We start from the raw sequence: 15,379 nt of genomic DNA, 5'->3' as shown, positions 1-15,379 counted from the left end.
ATTTAAATCAAGGGCCCATTCACAGGAATAGAGCTATCACCATAGATAGCTATAGCATAAACTAGCTGTGGTAGACAGAGAGGACCCTAGCAAAGTATTTCTGTCAAAATTCCTCCATGTGTCCCATTGTCTCGGCAGGCCCAGCAAACGTTTGTTTACCAAACATTCACTCATCCACCTCCACATCAATTGCCTTTCACCCCTTTAAAGTCCCAAACCCCTACATCCAACATCCTGTTTGTCTTTAGCTGAAGATGGTATTTAAGGTAAAGGTTTCATCTGTTTCGGCGAGTTATTCAGTTTTCCTGAGTCTCTGCCAAGTATACATATTATTAAACTTTGATTTTCTCTTGTTAATCTGTCTCAGGTCAGTTTAGTTCTTAGACAAGCCAGAGGAAGCTTGAAGGGTAAGAGGAAATTTTCTTCCTCCCCAACATATCCTTCATATGTAATAAATCATATAGATGGGCACCTGCTGCTGCTGCTGCTGCTGCTAAGTCGCTTCAGTCGTGTCCGACTCTGTGCAACCCCATAGATGGCAGCCCACCAGGCTCCGCCATCCCTGGGATTCTCCAGGCAAGAATACTGGAGTGGGTTGCCATTTCCTTCTCCAATGCATGAAAGGGAAAAGTGAAAGTGAAGTCGCTCAGTCGTGTCCGACTCTTTGCGACCCCATGGGCTTCAGCCTACCAGGCTCCTCCATCCATGGGGTTTCCCAGGCAAGAGTACTGGGGTGGGGTGCCATTGCCTTCTCCGAGATGGGCACCTAGTCCTCTTCTATTAATCTAGCTCTGCTTTCTATTTTCCATAAAACTTCACGGTCGTTCATCCCTTTGGTTTCTGTTGGTGAACTGGAAATGTGCTGCAGGATAAAGAGTGGGTGGTGAACCCACTGGGCTAAAGTCCAGTGTCACTGTCACCCCAGCCTCTGTCTCCCCATCCTTGGGCGCTGTTGATTCATTCATTCATCCCATGTTTCTAAAGCCCCATATGTAAAATAAGGACTCTTTTGCAGGGCTCTGTCGAGTGTTGGAATTCACACGAGTAAACTTGTAGGATAATTCTTGTGGCACTCCAGAAATAACTAGTGTTGTTAAAAATCTACGAAGTTGTACGGCATTTGATCTGTAAAGAAAATGCCCCGCAATTTCTTGTTTACAAAAGCTCGCACTTACTCTTACGAGGTTTTCATTACTCTGTCCCACTGAGGTGACAGGACTCCAGATGTTATTTCTCCTTCCTCAGATTACATAATACCTTTGATGCCTCACTTTCAATCAGGACTAATAGGCTCTAATTGCAGACATTATCGATGTGAATGGCGCTGCTTCCTGATAAATGAGCTGCCAGCACAGGGTGTCCTGCCACAACATGTAGATGAGCACAGGGAAAAGCAGTGTCATTCCACAAATCACTCTTGGCCCCCAGGATTCGGAAGATGGCACCTGGCACTCTCTGTTTCGGGCCACATAGCTTTTGCCAGTCACTGATTGTCATCAAACAATATCCTCTCATATTATTCTATGGTTTGGTTTGCAAAGATATCCTTTCTAAAATGGTCCAATTGATTCATTTCCAGGCCACTAGCAAACATAATCACATAGCACAGACAGAATAATAGAATGTTTTGCTCTCATATTTTCCAGGATGAAATCAGAAAAAAATAAAAGTCTGTGTTTTGAATAAAATTTGAGGATGAGAGTTTCCAGGGTCAGAGGGGAGCCACAAACATGACTTTAGAGTGAGAATTTCACAAAGACTTTGAATTCTTTGATTAACATTCATGCTGAAAATTAAGCATCTTCTTTACCACAGAATCTATTCTATAACTGTTTAAAGCTCGAGTATTTAGCCTCTCAACTTCCCCAATGTGTTAATATGTCATTGATGATCCTAAATAAAAAGAGGAGTCAAGAACGGGGAGCTTGAGCCAAGTACAGTAAGCTTAACCATCAGTGAAACTCAAAAAAGAAAAAAAAGAAGGCATTTGATCAACTTCCTCTTTCTAAACATGGACAATATTGAAGGAAACAATCAGAATCTGAAACAAAAAAATCTTTCCTTTTCTCTGCTGAATTTGGAAATTTCTAATCAGGGTGTCTCTGCAAACTTCTCTGACTGTGAGAAGATACTGTTATCAGTATTAGGCTCTGGAAGATCCACCTGCCTCCAGCCAACCTGATCTTATTTCAGTTCCTCCAACTCATTCAGTTTTTCCTCCACTCAGAGCCATCACACTGGCCCTCTTTCTCAACTTGGAACATCCTCCATGCCCTCTCCCACACAAGCTCACTCTGACCTCTCCTTTAATTTCAACTTAAACATCACCCCCTCACAGTGATCATCTCAGACAAATTCCCCAATCCAGGTTTCCTTCCTTCACACCCTTATACTTTCACTATTGCCCCCCAGACCTCCTCTGTAAAGCTCTTCATACTTGAAGTGACTTTTCAGCATGGATATTTCCTATAGTCTACATGGTCCATGATGACTGAGACCTAGTCTTCTTTATCTTTCTGTCCCTAGCACTTAACATAGAGCCCATCACATTTTAGGCACTCAATAATTATTTGTTGAATTAGTTGATGAAACATGACTGGATGAATTCAAGCCTGGTGATGAATTGGCACCAGGAAACAGTTGCTTAACATGATATCATAGTGCTTTCGAAGTCTCCAAAAAATATTCCAAGTGTATAACTGTGGCCAAAAAATAAAAGTGCAACCAAAAGCCCCAACTTTTGTTTTTTTTTTGGTCACACTGCTCAGCTCAGCTTGCAGGATCTTAGCTCCTCAAACAGGGATTGAACCTGTGTCCTCAGCAGTGAAAGCACTGAGTCCCAACCACTGGACCACTAGGGAATTCCCTAAAGCACATAGTTCTTTATTAAAACAGATGCTCTGACCATTTGTCATCTTCCAAAGAGCTGAAGAGATCCAAGAATTTATTTATATCCTGAAAGAAAAATAAACAAGCACCCAGGGTAATACTAAAAATACAGAAGTTTCATGTACAAGGAAACTGGTCATTAAGGTTAGATGGAAATCCCCAGAAACACAAATGGCATTGATTTCCACGGCACAGACTGCATCTAAATCCTCTCTGAACTATGTAGCCAGATCCTTGTGGAGGATGAGAAGAATCTTTTCTTCGATCAGGGAAAAATTAATATACACAAAGAATTTGTTCTAAAAATTGTACTAGTGATACTGTCTCCATCAGTCAGAGCACTTGGAAACTGCATTGTGACTATTTCTGGGTATAGTAACCAGGATCTACCCTAGGTTACACTATGGTAACAAATAAAACCTCAATCTTAGGGCTTCCCTGGTGGCTCAGATGGTAAAGAATCTGCCTGCAATGCAGGAGACCCAGGTTCTATCCCTGGGTTGGGAAGATCCTCTGTAGAAGGGAATGGCTATCCACTCCACTCCAGTGAAAAAGAGAGTGAAATAGTTGGCTTAAAAGTCAACATTCAGAAAACTAACATCACAGTATCCGGTCTTATCACTTCATGGCAAATAGATGGGGAAACGATGGAAACAGTGAGAGACTATTGGGCTCCAAAATCACTGCAGATGGTGACTGCAGCCATGAAATTAAAAGATGCTTGCTCTTTGGAAGAAAAGCTATGACCAACCTAGATAGCATATTAAAAAGCAGAGACATAACTCTGCCAACAAAGGTCCATCTAGTCAAAGCTATGGTTTTTCCAGTAGTCATGTATGGATGTGAGAGTTGGACTATAAAGAAAGGTGAGTACCAAAGAACTGATGCTTTTGAACTGTGGTGTTGGAGAAGACTCTTGAGAGTCCCTTGGACTGAAAGGAAGTCAGTCCTGAATATTCATTGGAAGGACTGATGTTGAAGCTGAAACTCCAATACTTTGTCCACCTGATGCAAAGAACTGACTCATTGGTAAAGACCCTGATGCTGGGGAAGACTGAAGGTGGGAGGAGAAGGGGACGACAGAGGATGAGATGGTTGGATGGCATCACCAACTCTATGGACATGAGTTTGAGCAAGCTCTGGGAGTTGGTGATGGACAAGCAAGCCTGGCCTGCTGCAGTCCATGGAGTTGCAAAGTGTCTGACACGACTGAGCAACTGAACTGACTGACCCACTCCAGTATTTTTGCCTGGAGAATTCCACGGACAGAGGAGCCGGTGTGTTTACACTCTGGTAACAAACAAAAGGGCTTCCCTTGTGGCTTAGCTGGTAAAGATTCCCCCTGCAATGTGGGACACCTGGGTTTGATCCCTGGGTTGGGAAGATCCCCCAGAGAAGGGAACGGCAACCCACTCCAGTATTCTGGTCTGGAGAATTCCATGGTCTGTATAGTCCATGGGATCGCAAAGAGTTAGACATGACTGAGCGACTTTCACTTTCAAGAAATAAAACATTCAATCTTAGTGGCTTAATTTGTTTGTTTCTCCCTTTTGCCACCTGCCTCTTCTAACTTGGAGTCTTGCCATCTTCTGGCTTAAAGATTAGTTGCATTATTGGGCAAAGGAATAAACCTGAAGTAAAACCGTTTACTTCTACTTACATTCCATGGGGCAGAACTCATCACATGGTGAATTCAACTGTAAGAAAAGATGAGAAATGAAGAGGGAGCATGTGGACATGAATATTAACTATTTCTACCACAGTAAAGTTGGGTCTTTCAGAGCAATTCTGCTTTTTGACACCCAGTCCTGATGGTTTAGCTAAAAGGGCTATTTCTTTTATGATAATTGGATTTAGTCCAGACACTTTTGAAATATACACTCAGAAACCTATAGCTTTGCATTTATATTCTTTGGCATTGTATACTAGGATATACTTAAGGTATTGTATCATTTATTTCTACATAACAAATGATCTTAAAACTTAGCAGCTTGAAACAACAAACATTCATTATCTCACAGTTGCTGTGGATCATGAATTTGGATGTGGCCTCTGGCTTAAGAGCTTTGAGCTCACAGTCACACTGGGTGGCTGGGGTGAGGATACATGGGAAGGTCTAATTAGAGGAGGATCTGCTTCTCAGGTCACTTCCGTGGTTTTTGGCAGGATTCAGTTCCTCACAGGTTGTTGGACTGGGACTCGAGTTCTTCACTGGCTGTGGGCTGGAGTTCTCCCTCAGTCCCTTGCTAAGTGTGTCTCCATAGGGCAGCTCACAACACGGGTGCTGGCTTTTCCCTCAGCGTGAATGAGCAAGAGAGAGCAGCTGAAGATGGAAGTCACAGTCTTTTGTAACCTAAGCTCAGCAGTAGCAGTCATATTTTTCACTTCCTGTGCATTAGAAGTGAATCCCTAAGTCCAGCTCACATTTAAGGGGAGAGCATTACATAAGGGCATGAACACTAGGAGACAGGGGTCACTGGGGGGGCCATCCTGGAGGCGGCCTAACGCAGATGTTCTTCCAGCTCATCTTATTTTGGGTTATCTTTTTTTAACTCTTTTATTGTGTTTCATATTTTCTTTACCAGTTTAGGGTACTTTACTGCCGTGAATCAGATAAGTTTTAGAATCTTGGATGTGACATTCTTCTTTGGTCATGATGTTGAGTGTGGCCTGAAGATGATGGAAATAGTAAAGAATCAATCTGAAAACTGTAACAGATCCAAGTTTATGGTCATCTAAAAAGTAAGAAGGAGAGCTTCTCCTCAGCTACCTAGTGCTGTATATGTTTTCCTAATTAATCTCTTACAAGACTTGATGGTTTCCAAAATCCCATCTGATAACTGCTCTGTCAATGACAGACAGTATCTTTGGATAAATGAAATGGCCTATTAGCCAAATTGAATGAAAGTGTGAGAGTTTATTAATGATGACATTTAAATGATATTTCCACTCACAGAGAACTTTGTTGCCTGTATCAGGATGTAGGTTATATGGACTAGCAAGTAATCTTAAATTCTAAGTGGCATAAAACTACCCAGATTAATTTCCTGCTCCCCCTACATATCCTCCAGAGCTAAGATGGAGGGAATGAGTTTGGGCAGGGGGCTAGAATTTGCTCATTGTTGCTATTACGAGACTCAAGCTGATTGAGGAACATTACTCCAAGTATTGGTCTCCATGCCAGAGGAAGCAAAGTGCTCTGGAGTGTCTTGTTCAAGTATTGAAGTTTTGGCCCAGAAGTGATGAGCAGCATTTCCAAAATCAGTTATGTGGCTTCTCAACCATGGGAAGTCAGAAAGTTCCATTTTTTCCAAGTGCCCAGAGTGGGAAAGAAATAGAAATGTTTGAAAATAACTCTAACAACACAACACTCCCCTTACTGCCCCCAAAATCTCAGCAAATATTACTTTGAGGAAACTTTTATCTTTGTTTCCCAACCTGAAGGTCAAATAATCCTACTCACATGGTCAAATTGGAGGTTTGTAATAATAACAATTAATAATCTTTGTTAATACCCTATATATTCTTGGAACTGCCATCCAAACTGCTTAGACCTTCAGGTGCCTCAATGTAGAGTTTGACGCGTGTGTGCTAAGTCACTTTAGTCATGTCTGACTCTTTGCCGAACCCATGGACTGTAGCCCACCAGGCTCCTCTATCTATGGGATCCTCCAGGCAAGAATACCGGAGTGGGTTGCCATCCCCTCCTCCAGCAGATCTTTCAAACCCAGCGATCGAACCCATGTCTGTTATGTCTTCTGCATTGGCAGATGGGTTCTTTACCACTAGCACCACCTGGGAATCCCAGGGTTTGGTGAGGCCTGGACATAGTTGCTTTTTCCCCCAGTAATCTCAAACTGAATATCATCAGTGTCTATGCCATCTGGGAAGGAGCCTGGGTGTTTCTTTGTACCTAAATTAAGAAATCACTATTTTTATATAATCTTTAAATTCTAAAATATCATGTGATACATATATATAGATAGATATTTGAATAATATCAGACAACATAAGGCAAGGGCTAACAGGCTTAGAATTCCTTAAAAAGTGCATGGATTTAACTTCTAAGGATTTTGATAATAATACATATAATTGTATATGTTATTGACTACTTAAAATAGAATTTTATGATAATTTTTATCACTCCTTACAATAGATTTTTTATTATCTGGTCTTCTTGCTTACTCTAGTTTTTTCTCTGGTGTTTACTTTATAGCTGTAAATATTTTAACACAAATTCAGATTGTATCATTCCCCTATTCACAACCTTCCAGTATCCCCAAAAAGGCTTGGAATAAAAGCCAAAGTCCTTACCAAGTTTTCACACCTGGCTACATGTCTAACTTGCTATCTTACCACTTCCTATTAGGGACCTAATGGAATTAGACCACAGGGCCTCCTCCATGATAACTGCACTCAATAGGCATGAGCCTCAGAACTTTTGCATTTAACACCCATCTGTACTCTTCCTATAGGTCTTCACACAGTGTCTCCTTCACTTCATTCATATCTCTGCTTAAATTTTAAAAATCTACAGAGAGTGAATTCCCTGGTGATCTAGCGGTTAGGATTTCGGGTTTTCACTGCTGTGGCCCAGGTTCAATCTCTGGTTAGGGAACTGAGATCCTGCAAGCTGCATAGTGTGGCAAAGAAAATAATAATGATTAAAAAAAAAAAATCCACAAAGAGACCTTCCCTGACCAGTCTTTCACTTCTTATTACCTTCTCCTGTTCTTTCTAGTGTGTATTACAGACATTTCACTATGTTTAATTTTTTTCCCCCTAAAACGAAAGCTTTATGAAAGAAGCTTTGTCTGTTTTAGTCACTGCTATATCTACAGCACCTAGAATAACTGCTGGCATATAGTTGGAGTTAGAGGACACAGAAGAGCCATTTAATAAAGTAATTTTAGAGGAACTCAAATCTAAAAGGAAACTCTAGAAGGGCAAGGGGAATTTTTAATTTTTACCCAGCACTGTGAACCCCACACATAACAAAGTGCCCTGCTGCATAGTAGTTTTTAAACAAGTATCTGTGGATGAGATGAATGAGTAAATTGTGGCGTCAAATGAAACGAAACAGTGCTACTGGTCCTTAAAATGTGTAATGAGATATTTTTCCCACCTAACACCTTCTACCTGCTTGCTAACCAGGAAAGAACAGCAACAATAAAAAAAACAGAAGCGTGCAATTGGTGAGAAGCCTGGCAAAGCCTTATGAAGCGCATAAAGAGATTAGAAAATTGGGATTGTTCATCTCTAGCCTAATCCATAAGCAGAGTGGACCAGAAACGACCTCTTAGTGGAGCTAATCTAATCCTGCAATCGCACTGCTGAATTCCTCTGAAGGGATGAACTTGAAATCCCTCTGATAATGAAGCCAGAACCCAGAGGTGAAGGCAAATTTGTGTACTTGCTCCTCCTCCCTACTCTTCCACAAGATAGAAAATGCTCATCAGTCAATCATAGTGCCCTTTCCTTCTGAACCCAGACTTGGCCCCAGAATCCTCAGCAAGGTTCTCTTAGATGCCATAGCTGTCATTACTCTAGATGACAGTTATTTGTCATTGTTTCTTGTATTAATCAGACAAGGGCAAATTATCAGAGATTGAGAAAGCACTGACTGAGGGAAGATTGAGCAGAGATTGAGAAAGCAATCTAGTAAAGTAAAATTATTACTTTACTACCTAAAACAAAAAATATAGAACACAGACCTCAGTGTGTATAAACCTAAAATCTAGACGTTAGCCTTTATTACTTTACCTCCATATTAGTGGAGAAAGAATGATCTTCATTTTGGGAAACGTGAGATCCAAGATTTTGTGATGGAAATATGACCTCTGCAAAAGAGAGGTTAAACTTGAACTCTCAAGTACACCTCTTTGGATGTTTCAGATTAAGGCTGCGAATGTGACATTTAAAAAAAATATTTATTTATTTGGCTGCTTAGGGTCTTAGTTGAGGTTTGTGGGATCTTTTATCTTCATTGCAGCCTCCAGGATCTTTAGTTTCACATGGGATCTAGTTCCCTGATCAGGGATCAGACCAAGGCCCCCTTTATTGGGAGTGATGAATTTTAGCCATTGGACCAACCGTGACTTGTATTTAAGTCTACTCAAATACAAATGTATATTTATTGACTGTCTGCTGTGGAAAATATATTCCCTGGTAGGAATAGGTTGGGCTTCCCTGGTAGCTCAGTCGGTAAAGAATCTGCCTGCAGTGCGGGAGACCTGGGTTCGATCCTTGGTTGGGAAGATCCCCCGGAGAAGGAAATGGTAAACCACTCCAGTATCCTTGTCTGGAAAATGCCATGGACAGAGGAGCCTGGTGGGCTGTAGTCCATGGAATTGCAGAGTCGGGCACGACTGACTGGCTAACACTTTCACTTTTCAGGAACAGGTTAGTAAGAGATGCAAGAAAGCTCATAGTCCCCGCTGGCAACTGTATTCAGAGATGACATTTCATAATATCATAAACTTTTATAAATGATGATTGCTTAAGGGGCCTGACATAAATTTCATCTTTTGGATGTCACTAATCCCAAATTCCTATTCCTAAAAACTAAGCCGGCTCTATCCTAAAGTTTCGTTTTGAAATTTCTCTTGGGGAAAAAAATGTGTCAGTGAGCAAATCTGCAACATAAAGGTAAATGTAACAACATTTTCAACCTAGAGAGTGAGAGAATAATTTTCCAGGTCTCCAATGACATTCATTAAGTAGAAACAATAAATGTCAGTTAACAACAGGTCTTATCTTTCCTTTTAAACCTGGTAGAGCAGGATCTACAGTTTGGCAAGATAATTAGCAATTTATTCAAGATAACATGCAACCTAAGAACATCAAACGTTTTGGCATTTTGGATTTTTTAAAAAAATGTATTGTTCTGTTTTTACACTAGTGTACCTTGCTTCTCCTTCCTGTGACTTTGGATAAGTGAGGTGTTATCTGTAAAAAAAGAAATTAAGCTCTTTCTATAGTGTGCCTGTGCTCATGCTGAGTCACTCAGTCATATCTGACTCTTTGCCACCCATGGGCTGTGTAGCCCGCCAGGCTTCCTCTGTCCATGGGATTCTCCAGGCAAGATTACTGGAGTGGGTAGCCATTTCCTTCTCCAGGTTCCCAAACCAGGGAATAGGAAACTTCAATTAAATAGCCAAGAGGATTCAGCAATGCAAAATGAAATCCTGTTCTGCCATCTAGAGGACACACACACAAATGGCGTAGAAAATATTTTGTCTTTAAAGACCCCTGAAGCTTAAAATAAAAAGAGATATTCTGTTGGAAAAAAAAAAAAAGAGGGCGGTGTGTTTTGCTCTGTAACATTATCAGATGTTGCCATAGAGAATAAAATAATGTTTTTAAAAGCAATTTTAAAAATAAAAACTGTGGATTAGATATGCACCAAACTTCATCAAATTTTCTTGACCCCATCTGGCCTCCAAGGATTCGTGCACTTGCAAAAGCAGAGCCCTGGCCACAGGTATATGCCCTAAGAAACATTCCTGGCCACCGAAGACAAACAGTACAGCCTTTGTTGTGCCTGCCATCAGGTAATCAGAGTTATCTGAGGCATCTGGGTTTGACCTCATTAGACTCAATCAGCAATTTTTCAAATATTTCTGATGATATTCTAATTTGACTCTCTCCAAATGATTCATCCCAGAATTCCACAGCAATTTGTCATATTGCTAAGTGCAAGAAAACAAGGTATGCCTGTACTCGGAGAACTTCACCACTGAAAGGATAGGAAAGATGACCTATTTCAACTTCTTCATTTTTTGGTAGAAGAAACCGAGATCAAGAGACTCTATAACTCTGTCTTAAGATCACACACCAGTTATCAGTGGAGTTTTCATGATAACACACATGGCCTACTCATTTTTTTTTTCATTGTCTAGTCTTAAATCCAATGTTTTCCACTTCATGTATCTATTCCAACAAACACTTAGCACTTACCTGATATGGACTAAGTATTGTGACAGGCACTGAGCAGAAAATGCCACCTGAAAAACAAACAAGCAAATGAAAAAACACAGTCCCTGCTCTTTAGACCCTAACAGTCTGCTGGTGATGAAACACTAATCAGAGCCATATAAAATTATGAAGTACACCACTTCCCTGGTGGTCCAGTGGTTAAAAGTTCACCTTCCAATGCACCAGGTTTGGGTTTGATCCCTGATCGGTGAGCTAAGATCCCACAGACCTCATGGCCAAAAACCCAAAACATAAAAAGAAAAAATGGAACAAAACAGAAGAAATATTGTAACAAGATTAATAAAGACAAAAAAAAGTACAAGAGGTTAAGAAGTTAGTGGGAGCAGAACTTGGTCTGGTCTAGAAGAGCAGGTATGATTTCTCTAAAGAAGCTACTTTTAAGCAGAGATTTAGAAGATAAATAGGTGTTATCTAAGCAAAGCAGAGAGAAAAATGCATTTCTAGGAGAGTAAACACCACTTGCAAAGGTCTTGAGATAGGAGGAAGGTTGATACTCTAGTGGAACTGAAAGATCAGTGAAAAACAGCTGTGAGCTGTCTGCTTAGACAGACTGGGGTCATCATCTGGAGATGAGGAGGGCCACGACAGACAACAGCAAGACTTGGAGAGTTTTGAGAAGTGGATTTAGATAATCAGATTTGTGCTTTTGAAAGCTTGTACTGGATCCAGGGAGTGACAGAGAGAAAGAAAGAAGAGCCCTTGCATAAGCCCAGTTAGGGGGCCAAACATGACAATAGCTTGCACTACAGCAGTGTCATTACTTTGCCAACAAAGGTCCGTCTAGTAGTCAAGGCTATGGTTTTTCCAGTATCCGTGTGAGAGCTGGACTATAAAGAAAGCTGAGTGCCGAAGAATTGATGCTTTTGAACTGTGGTGTCGGAGAAGAATCTTGAGGGTCCCTTGGACTGCAAGGAGATCCAACCAGTCCATCCTAAAGGAGATCAGTCCTGGGTGTTCATTGGAAGGACTGATGTTGAAGCTAAAACTCCAATACTTTGGCCACCTCATGTGAAGAGCTGACTCATTGGAAAAGACCCTGATGCTGGGAAGGATTGGGGGCAGGAGGAGAAGGGGACGACAGAGGATGAGATGGCTGGATGGCATCACTGACTCAATGGACATGAGTTTGAGTAAACTCCGGCAGTTGGTGATGGACAGGGAGGCCTGGCGTACTGCAGTCCATGTGGTCGCAAAGAGTCGGACACGACTGAGCGACTGAACCGAACTGAACTTTACAGCAGTGCCCTGGCACTAGAGAGGCACCATAGGATGTGATGATGTTAGCAGTGTCTCCTGGTTTGGACAGAACAATCCTTGCACTGTGGCATTGTTGCAAAAGCATGGACTTCTTTTCTTGAATCTGGAGCATAAAACCTTTTTATTCTCACTTTCATAATGTCAATAAGAAATTGGTGCTTGCAAAGGGCATTTGCCATCTGCCTCTACAGAGACTGGGCTTCCCAGGTGGCACAATGGTAAAGAATCTGCCTGCCAATGCAGGAGATGCAGGTTCAGTCCCTAGGTCAGGAAGATCCCCTAGAGGAGAAAATGGCAACCCACTCCAGTATTCTTGCCTGGAAAATCCCATGAACAGAGGAGCCTGGTGGCCTACAGTCCAGGGGGCGCAAAGAGTCAGACACAACTTAGCGACTGAGCCCACACACACACCAGAGATTGAACCCTGTGTCCCTGCAGCTGTTAACCTTCAACACACTCTGAAGGCAGTTCAGGGTGGAGAGTGAGGCACTTTGTGCTCCAGGGAAACTGGTGGAACAGGTCTTTAAGGAACTGATTTCAAGATCCCAATCCTTGCACCTACTCATATCTAAAAGTACTAAATCCCTTCAAGGTGACATCAGCACCTCCTGACTAGCAGAAAAGCTTTTGTAAGGTAAGTGCTTGATTGTGTGAACTCTCCCTTCACCAAAAGTACATATATGAACCTTCTCCCACTGCCTCTTTGAAGCATTTTCTCAGAGCTATCTGAGGTGCTATCTCCCAGGCTGCAATTCTCATTTTTCCCCAAATAAATACTAACTCACAACTCTCATATTGTGTTTTGTTTTGTTTTAGTTGACAATAGGCACATACTCAGACTGTTCCTGCCTCTTCAAAAGCGGAGGTGTCTGGTTTCTTCTGAAAGAATTTGCATAAAAGTTGTCTCCCAGGGTCTTCCCTGGCAGTCCAGTGGTTAAGACTCTACTCTTCCACTGCAAGGGGCACGGGTTCAGTCCCTGGTCTGGGAAATAAGATCCCACATGCCACATGGCTTGGCCAAAAAGCCCCAAAATAAGCCAAACCAAAAATTGTCTCTTATTGAAAGATATTACCAAAAGACTCTCATTAGAAATGCAGGGCTTGCAGAGTTCCCTCACCTGCCCACTTGCATCTCTTACAAGTGTCCTATATTAATAAATCTACTTCTTGCCTATCGAAAAAAATAAAGAAATGCAAGGATCTTATTCTTCCCTTGAGAACCCCATGAACAGTATGAAAAGGCAGAAAGATATGACACTGAAAGATAAACTCCCCAGGTTGGTAGGTGCCCAATATGCTACTGGAGAAGAGTGGTAAAATAACTCCAGAAAGAATAGACAGAGCCAAAGCAAAAACAATGCCCAGTTGTGGATGTGACTGGTGATGGCAGTAAAGTCCAATGCTGTAATAAACAATACTGCATAGGAACATGGAATGTTAAGCCCATGTATCAAGGTAAATTGGAAATGGTCAAACAGATGGCAAGAGTGAACATTGACATTTTAGGAATCAGTGAACTAAAATGGACTGAAATGGGTGAATTTAACTCAGATGACCATTATATCTACTACCATGAGCAAGAACCCCTTAGAAGAAATGAAGTAGCCCTCATAGTCAACAAGAGTCTGAAATAATACAGTACTTGGGTGCAATCTCAAAAACGACAGAATGATCTCTATTCGTTTGCAAGGCAAACCATTCAATATCACAGTAATCCAAGTCTATGCCCTGACCAGTAATGCTGAAGGAGCTGAAGTTGAACAGTTCTATGAAGACCTACAAGACCTTCTAGAACTAACACCCAAAAAAGATGTCCTTTTCATTATAGGGGACTGGAATGCAAAAGTAGGAAGTCAAGAGAACCTGGAGTAACAGGCAAATTTAGCCTTGAAATACAGAACGAAGCAGGGCAAAGGCTAACAGAGTTCTGCCAAGAGAACGCACTGGTCATAGCAAACACCCACTTCCAACAACACAAGACAAGACTCTACACATGGACATCACTAGATGGTCAATACCAAAATAAAACTGATTATGTTCTATGCAGCCAAAGATGGAGAAGCTCTATAAAGTCAGCAAAAACAAAACCGGGAGCTGACTGGCTCAGATCATGAACTCCTTATTGCCAAATTCAACGTAAATTGAAGAAAGCAGGGAAAAACCACTAGACCATTCAGGTATGACCTAAATCAAATCCCTTACAGTGGAAGTGACAAATATATTCAAGGGATTAAATCTGACAGGCAGAGTGCCCGAAGAACTATGGATGGAGGTTCATGACATTGTACAGAAGGCAGTGATCAAGACCATCCCTGAGAAAAAGAGACACAAAAAGGCAAAATGGTTGTCTGGGGAGGTCTTACAAATAGCTCAGAAAGAAGAGAAGCTAAAGGCAAAGGAGAAACTGAAAGATATACCCATTTGAATACAGAGTTCCAAAGAATAGCAAGTTAGAGATAAGAAATACTTCCTAAGTGATCAATGCAAAGAAATAGAGGAAAACAATAGAATGGGGAAAACTAGAGATCTTTTCAAGAAAATTAGAGATACCAAGGGAACATTTCATGCAAAGATGGGCACAATAAAGGACAGAAATTATATGGACCTAACAGAAGCAGAAGATATTAAGAGGTGGAAGAATACACAGAAGACTATACAAAAAGATCTTCATGACCCAGATAACATGATAGTGTGATCACTCACCTAGAGCCAGACATCCTGGAGTGTGAAGTCAAGTGAGCCTTAGGAGGCATCACTATGAACAAAGCTAGTGGATATGATGGAATTCCAGCTGAGCTATTTCAAATCCTAAAAGATGATGCTGTGAAAGTGCTGCAATCAATATGCCAGCAAATCTGGAAACCTCAGCAGTGGCCACAGGACTGGAAAAGGTCTGTTTTGATCCCAATCCCAAAGAAAGGCAATGCCAAAGAATGTTCAAACTACCACACAATTGCACTCATTTCATACGCTAGCAAAGTAATGCTCAAAATTCTCCGAGCTAGGCTTCAACAGTACATGAACCATGAACTTCCAGATGTACAAGCTGGATTTAGAAAAGGCAGAGGAACCAGAGATCAAATTGTCAACATCTGTTGGATCATAGAAAAAGCAAGAGATTTCCAGAAAAGCATCTACTTCTGCTTCATTGACTACACTAAAGCTTTTGACTGTGTGGATCACAACAAACTGTGGGAAAGTCTTCAAGAGATGGGAATACCAGACCACCTGACCT

The 15,379-nt window shown here is 41.4% G+C and overlaps 1 long non-coding RNA gene across 1 annotated transcript in view; it reads right to left on the bottom strand.

Annotated features, from left to right (window-relative positions):
• LOC145532852 (uncharacterized) overlaps positions 1-14,460 on the bottom strand; it is a 31,385-nt gene extending 16,925 nt beyond the window's left edge. The window contains exons 1-3 of the long non-coding RNA XR_014073620.1: positions 10,849-14,460; positions 9,796-9,837; positions 4,550-4,586 (exon numbers count right to left, since the gene is read on the bottom strand). This is a non-coding gene — a long non-coding RNA (uncharacterized LOC145532852). The remainder of the gene's footprint in view (positions 1-4,549; positions 4,587-9,795; positions 9,838-10,848) is intronic.
• Between the last annotated feature and the right edge of the window lie 919 nt (positions 14,461-15,379).

Source organism: Giraffa tippelskirchi, chromosome 13 (assembly GCF_054371585.1).
Source record: "Giraffa tippelskirchi isolate mGirTip1 chromosome 13, T2T-mGirTip1v1.2.pri, whole genome shotgun sequence".
Taxonomy (NCBI): Eukaryota; Metazoa; Chordata; class Mammalia; order Artiodactyla; family Giraffidae; genus Giraffa; species Giraffa tippelskirchi.
The sequence above is the reverse complement of the archived record's forward strand: the minus strand, read 5'-3'. Positions and strand labels throughout refer to the sequence as shown.